Source organism: Pelodiscus sinensis, chromosome 2, assembly GCF_049634645.1.
Source record: "Pelodiscus sinensis isolate JC-2024 chromosome 2, ASM4963464v1, whole genome shotgun sequence".
In the NCBI taxonomy this organism is placed as follows: domain Eukaryota; kingdom Metazoa; phylum Chordata; order Testudines; family Trionychidae; genus Pelodiscus; species Pelodiscus sinensis.
The window spans coordinates 6175163-6182144 of NC_134712.1; the positions used below are offsets into that span (position 1 = coordinate 6175163).

Genomic DNA, 6982 nt, shown 5'->3' on the forward strand with positions numbered 1-6982 from the left:
AGTAATACCAATGATTTGGGGGGGAGGGTGTCTACCTTGATGGATACTCAAGATTAACCATAAAACTATCTGATACTGGGAAAGAGCATTTTGTCTACATTGCCATCACTGTAATATCTTACATGCAGCAAGTCCTCTGCATGTATAGTGCACAAGCCTGCCAATGAGGGGGGAGAGGGGCAAATGGGGCAGTTGCCCTTGGGCCCGCCGATTCAAAGGCTCCTGGGTCTCATGGCTACTGCTACTGCTACTTCAGCAGCAGTGGCAACCTGAGCTCCTGGCCCTTTAAATCACCGCTGGAGCACTGCACTGTGCTCCCTATGGCTCTGAGGGCTGCTAGAGGAGGGGGCATGTGCTGTGCGTGTGTGGAACAACTCTGCTGACGATGGATGTCTTAATGTCCAGCAACGGTGTCCCATGTGCTAGGTCTTAGGAAAATGCACTTTGTTGCCTGATTGGGATCTGAAAGTCGAAACGGGAGAGCTCACAGGATCAGTTCTTAGGCTGGAGGCATACGCTCAGAGATGTGATTTCATAACTTTTTATTTGCTCATATTCATTTATCAGAACCCCATAGCAGCTTAAGTTCCAGGGGCAAAGATGCAAAAAATCAACCCCGATCCTTCTGCCTATCTAAGGGTGTGTCTAGACTACATGCCTCCTTCGACGGAGGCATGTAGATTAGCCAGATCGGAAGAGGGAAATGAAGCCGCGATTAAAATAATCGCGGCTTCATTTAAATTTAAATGGCTGCCCCGATCTGCCGATCAGCTGTTTGTCGGCAGTTCGGGGGAGTCTGGACGCGATGCCCCGACAAAGAAGCCTTTCTTCATCGACACAGGTAAACCTGGTTTCACGAGGCTTACCTGTGTCGATGAAGAAAGGCTTCTTTGTCGGGGCATCGCGTCCAGACTCCCCCGATCTGCCGACAAACAGCTGATCAGCAGATCGGGGCAGCCATTTAAATTTAAATGAAGCCGCGATTATTTTAATCGCGGCTTCATTTCCCTCTTCCGATCTCGCTAATCTACATGCCTCCGTCGAAGGAGGCATGTAGTCTAGACACACCCTAAGATTACATCTAGACTTCTGGGAAGATCAACTCTATGGTGGTCGATCTTCCGGCATTTGATCTAATGGGTCTAGTAAAGACCCACTAAATCGAATGCTGAGAGTGTCCCTCTCGTTTCTCCCATCGACTCCCACAGCGGGAACAGCGCCTAAGTTTGGTTTAAAGTGCTTCTATTCCAGCTGTTATTTACGTAGCTCGAATTGTGTACCTTCAGCTGAAGTTCCGCCTGAAAAAGAATGGGACCTTTGAGAGGGCCCATGAAAACCAGGCATTTGGGTTTGCAAAGCTCCCACCCTGATGCCACTGCATGGGCAAAGCCCCACTAGCTATAGTCAGTCCAGCCACGGGGTCTGAACACCTCACCATCTTTCTATGTAGCCTTGTAACACCCCCTGGAGGTCCAGCAGCGCTGCGATCCCCCTGCTCCAGAGGGGAACATCAAGGCATCCCAAGCTGCACATGAAGTGTGGAGCAGGGAATTAAATCCATTTATCCTTGCTGCCAAACTTACCCCTTCACCACTAGGCCATGCTTCCTTTCTAGTGCCGTGGCTGTTGCCCCGCTGCCAGTGCTGACTTTGGTGGGAATTTTGTCCTAGTGAGGATTTCAGAATCAAGCCGCATTTGTGGAAAGCTCCTTTTGCCCTCTGCTGCGGCCTGGAGCAGGGCGGCCATTTGCAACTGTCAGCGTGAGGCACGGGCCTTGTGGGAAGCAGGGGAAGTGAGGAATCAGCTCAAGCTGTGAAGCAGCAGTGAGGTTTTTATTTCGGTTCTGCAAGCACGGCATGTAGACAAGGCTGCAGCCACTGGGGTGGGACAGAGAAGCAGAGGGACGTACTAGAAGGCTTGTGCCAGTCACCAGAGGTGACGAGGTAAAATCAGTGTGGAAGCCCAGAGCCTAAAACAAGCCGTCTCTGCCCGGAGCGCTGAACAGCAAAGCTCCTTTGTCGAGCAGCGATGCCTTCTGAGCGCTCTGTACATCGAGTGCTCCTATTCCTCCTGGTACGTTAATTGACGGGGTTGCAGGAGCGATGGATTTGTGCCTCACGGGCCCACCAAAGCACTGAAGAGGAACCCATTTGCATTCAACACTCCCGTGCTCCCTTGATAGACTGGGAGAGCCCCTCAGTGGCTTTATTGAAATGCCGAGTCAGGAGTCGATGGGGCTACGTTTCTGTTCCCTGAATTTTAATTGAAATCAATGCCTAAGTGCTATCAGGACTGATTATCAGGCTTATTTCTCCCTACTTAAGTTTGTCAGTTTAAGAAACACCAGCGGTGAACTGGTTGCCTTAAACTGTACACAAACTCTTTGGCGGCCATTTTGTGAAGGGGGTCGATTTACCACTCCCTGTTTCTTTGCACTGAACCTTTGGCTAGAGGTAGGCTTCCTCTGTGATTATAGCATTGCCCCTGGGGCAATGCGATGGGGGATCAGCACACATTAAGAGACACAGTACTATCTGGATGTGCTGCAGCTAACCGTTGGGAACTCAGGAGATGGATGCGCAGACTTTTCCTCCCAGTTGGTGCCCTGCTCCTGCTCGGCACCTCCCCAAAGGTCCCTCCCTTATAGCTGCCGCTCACTCCTTTTTGCCTCCCCATAGTGCCTCCCACCCGCTGCTTGCTGCCAGGCCCACTGAAAGGGGGAGGGCCTGGTGATTCAAAGGGGCCTGGAGTTCCCAGCTGCTGCTGCAGCTAGGGAGGAAACGGTGATTTCTGGAGCCCTGGGTCCTTTAAATCGTCGCCAGAATGCTACACTGCATGCTCCTGGAAGACCTGAGGGCGGGAGGGAGGTGGAGAAGGAGGAGAGGGGCTCTGTGCTCTGGGTGGCACTGTGCACAAACTCTTTGGCGGCCATTTTGTGCTATTTGGCGCCCCCTTCTGGAAGCATGGAACAGGATCCCCCTAGACATCTTGCCCATGGTCCCACATAGGCTCTTGGTTCCCCTGCTTGCTGCTCAGCTGGCCACCCAGAGGCCTGACAAACAGCTTTAGCAGCCGGCCCTCAGCCTGGAACCACTGTGGCTGGAGGGTGCTGAGCATCCCCTGTTTTGTTTCTGTGGGTGCTCAAACCCTGGGGCACCTGTGGAGATGGTGCCTATGGTAGATGGGGAAGGGGTCAGGAGGCAAACTCATGGCATGAGAACGTCTGTAAGGCAAGATGGGGGTGTAACAATGCAAACCCTTTGTGGGCTGGCACAGAGAGGGACTACTCCCATGACACAGCAAGCGGCAGCCCATTCCAGTGCATCTCAGAGCCTGGGTTGATAGACTCAGGATTGTACCACAGCTCTAAAAACAGCTGGGTAGTCGTTCAGACTTGGGCTAGCTCTCTGGCTTGGAACTAGCTTAATGGTTACGCAGCTATTTTTAGCACAGTCCCGTGACCCTCGACACGGCTCACTGCCTTGACCCACCCTTACCCACGCAGCAGAGGGTTGCATGAAGAAATACCAGAGCCCTTGACTGGACTATTGGCATCTGCTTGCATTCGGGACTCGGTGGCTGTGAACATGGAAGGTAACTTGACAGTGAAGAAATGTGTCTGAAAATATTATTAACACTAGGTTCAGAGACGATACTGCTGCCGCACTGCTGACCTCCCACATTTTCTTCTGGCTAATTAAATGTAGTAGGACGATCGCACCAGGAGATAGATTTCATTCCTCTTAATATTACTGTGAGTGGAGAGGGCAGTGTGGCCACGGCGCTGCTGTCCTGCCCATGTGCCCTTTCCTATAGCTGACCTGAAGAGATAACCTCCAGGGATAGAAATAGCCTGCAGGATCCATCGCTCATCCAGTTCTATGGCCAATTAGCACTAGAGGCAAGGCTGAGCGATGTGAGCTAGGAGCTCCGACCTCATTTCACATAAGCCACCAAACCACCTTTCAGTGAGGATGACTTTCAGCCGCTGCCAGTTCTGGCTGGGCTCAGATCAGCAGCTTTGGGCCTGAGCTAGTCCATGACTTGCTATTCATTCTCTAGTGTCCCCGCATTTTGCACCAGATCCTGACCTGGTGTCAACTGGAAGATGCCTAATGAAATCCTGGGCTCTGCCCTCATTTACACCAGCTGAAGATCTAAGCCTTTGTGATGGACAAGAGTCTCATTTACACCAAGCAGGCTGAAGAAAGGAACCTTAAAGTGGTTGCAAATTAAACTCGGTCTAAGACCCCCTCTCCCCAGCCAGCCTCCGTGAACCTGCAGATGAAAGGTGTTCAGGCATCAGCAATAGTAACTTCCACTTCTACACCAGGTTCAGTAGAGATAGAAATGACCTGCTTAATCATCTTGGAGGAACTGGGTAAGTCAATGAGACAATTGTGGATACGCATCTGGAAACAATCCCAGGTTTGTTTTCCTCATAGTCACTTGCAGAGTCTTAGTAGGCATGTGAACAGGCCCCTCACTTTAATTCTTCTTTTCTTTGGCACCTCTGATCAGGTCAGCACAGACCTTCTCGAGCGACTTTACATTGTGACGTGTCAAGAACATAAGAACACAAGAATGGCCACACTGGGTCAGACCAAGGGTCCATCTAGCCTAGTATCCTGTCTTCTGACAATGACCAATGCCAGGTGCCCCAGAGGGAGTCAACAGAATAGGGAATCATCACATGTTCCCTCACCTGTCATCCATTTCCAGACAAACAGAGGCCAGGGACACCATTCCTACCCATCCTGGCTAATAGCCATTGATGGACCTAACCTCCATGAATTTGTAACCCTTCTGCCAAGTAGTGTTGGCAGCAGCCAGGGCCGGATTCAATATCTAGAGGTTCCTTTGATCCATCTCACACAGAACCAGCTCAAGCCCCCACCCAGTAGCCTGGGAAATTCACACACCCCTGGGTGCCTCTGGGAGGCAATGCTTCCCCACTTGCAAGCACAGAGTCTGAGCAGAGAAAAGAAATTTTAATGAAAGAGAGAGAGAAGTCACATGGCATTAAATTAGGAAAATACCACAACCAGAGTTCATAAACAACCCATGAGTAACTGTCTCAGCTCAAAAGGATTGAGCAATGTCCTTTGCCTCTCATGCTCACTAGTTCAACAATGTAAGGGTTCCATTCACTTACCCAAACTTTCTTCATACCCCACTTCAAATGCCCCACTTACAGCTCTGTCCAGTCAGTGTGGACCCTGACACATCACTCTGATGACTCCACTTATTGAGCCTGAGGCCATGCCACCTTTGTGCTGTTCTTGCGGTCTGCTTGCTCCTGCCAGCCACCCTGCTGGCCGCCCACCACTTCTTCTACTGGCCACCCGCCAGTCGCTCCTGCCAGCCGCCCTGCTGGCTGCCTGCTGCTGCTCCTACCAGCTGCCCTGCTGGTCACTCCCACCAGCTGGCCTGCTCAACCGCCCTGCTGGTCACCTGCCACTGCTCCTACCATCTGGCCACCGGTCGCAATGGGTCTGGTTCCAGGCCAAACCAGTTACTTCAGTTCTTAGTGATTTCAGCTCTTAGCCACCACATAGGCTGGCCAGAAGATTCCAGCTTCCACTGGAATAATAAAGAGACTCCTTATGGAGTCTGCTTTAGGTCTGTCCTTACAACAGGGGGGGAAAGGAGACAGGTTGAACCAGTCTTACAGCTCACACCTGGCAGGCATGAAGCTGGATGAATCAAGTCCCCCCACTTCCCGTCCACACACACACTCATCCCCTCAAATCTGGAAAGGGGATGTTTATTCATCTGAGACCCCGTACAATGATGGTGTCTCTCTGCAAGCACTGGTGTCATATTTTACAGGTCCTTCATTCAGCGGTAGCATGGTTTGTAACCCCACAGCAGCCAAATTAGTGACAATACACAACATTGCATTCCAACAATTCACCCTCCATCAGCCCTGGCTGAATTGGATTTACATAACCACACCCTGGATTCCTTCCCCATCGCAGCATGAGCTATATTTACATATCAACAGTTGATTATCATGCAGGGCTAAACAATTTGAGTGAGAATACCCATCCCCAGGGCTGCTCTCTCCTTCAGCTGGCTGCATTGCAAGCAGTCCTTCAGTCCCTGCTTACACATTTATCTAGTTCTGTCTTGAACCCTGGTAAAGTCCTGGTCTTCACAACATCCTCTGGAAGGTCATTCTAATTTGGTGAATTGCTACTTCCTGTTCCACAGGGGCTTTGCCATGATCTTTAAACGTCATAGCTGCACAGGTACCTCCTGACTGACTTATTCCCTGGGGCGGGTGGTGCCCAGTGAATAGCGGTGAGTCAGGAGTGGGGTGCAGGGCTCCTGTTCTCGTTTCTTTTCACTGACACTAGGCAGGGGAGTAATAGTAGAACCATAGAGCCACATGCTTGGAAGAGAACTGCAACAGTTGTTTAGTCTAAGCCAGGATGCTGGATTTGTTGTGTCTAAGCCACCCAAGATAGATGGCTAGCCGGTCTTCTTCTACAACTGCTCTCAACATCTATTCTGTTGCCCTGCTATTCTTACAGATAGGGGGGCTTTCCTTGAGATGTAATTTATATCTTCTGTACTGTAAGTTTGAACCCACTGCCTCTTGACCTCTCCTCTGGGGCAGGAGAGAGCAACTTTGCTTCCTTTTTTTATGGCAGTCTTTCAAGTATCTGAAAACTACTATCATGCCCAGAAGTGCTGATGCCAAACCAGTTGTTCTCTCCTTTGTATTTGCGCATTTGGTTTTTTATTCACTATGTGTAACACCCTTTGTGGACAGGGTGAAAACTCGATTTTAAATAAGTTGACTCCAGCTATGTAATTAACGTAGCTGGAGTTGTGTATCCTCAAGTTGTTGTGTATCTTCATCTTCTGGAGTTGCGTATCTGGAGTAAGCCGACCTTCCCCTTTAGTGTAGACCGGACCTTAGAGAAATTAATTCAAATTAACTAAAAGTATGAATTGAAAATGGATTGCCAAG

The 6982-nt window shown here is 50.3% G+C and overlaps 1 pseudogene; it reads right to left on the reverse strand.

Moving 5' to 3' along the window:
* Nucleotides 1–4295: 4295 nt before the first annotated feature.
* Nucleotides 4296–6244, reverse strand: LOC102445502 (small ribosomal subunit protein uS10-like; annotated as a pseudogene).
* Nucleotides 6245–6982: the final 738 nt, after the last annotated feature.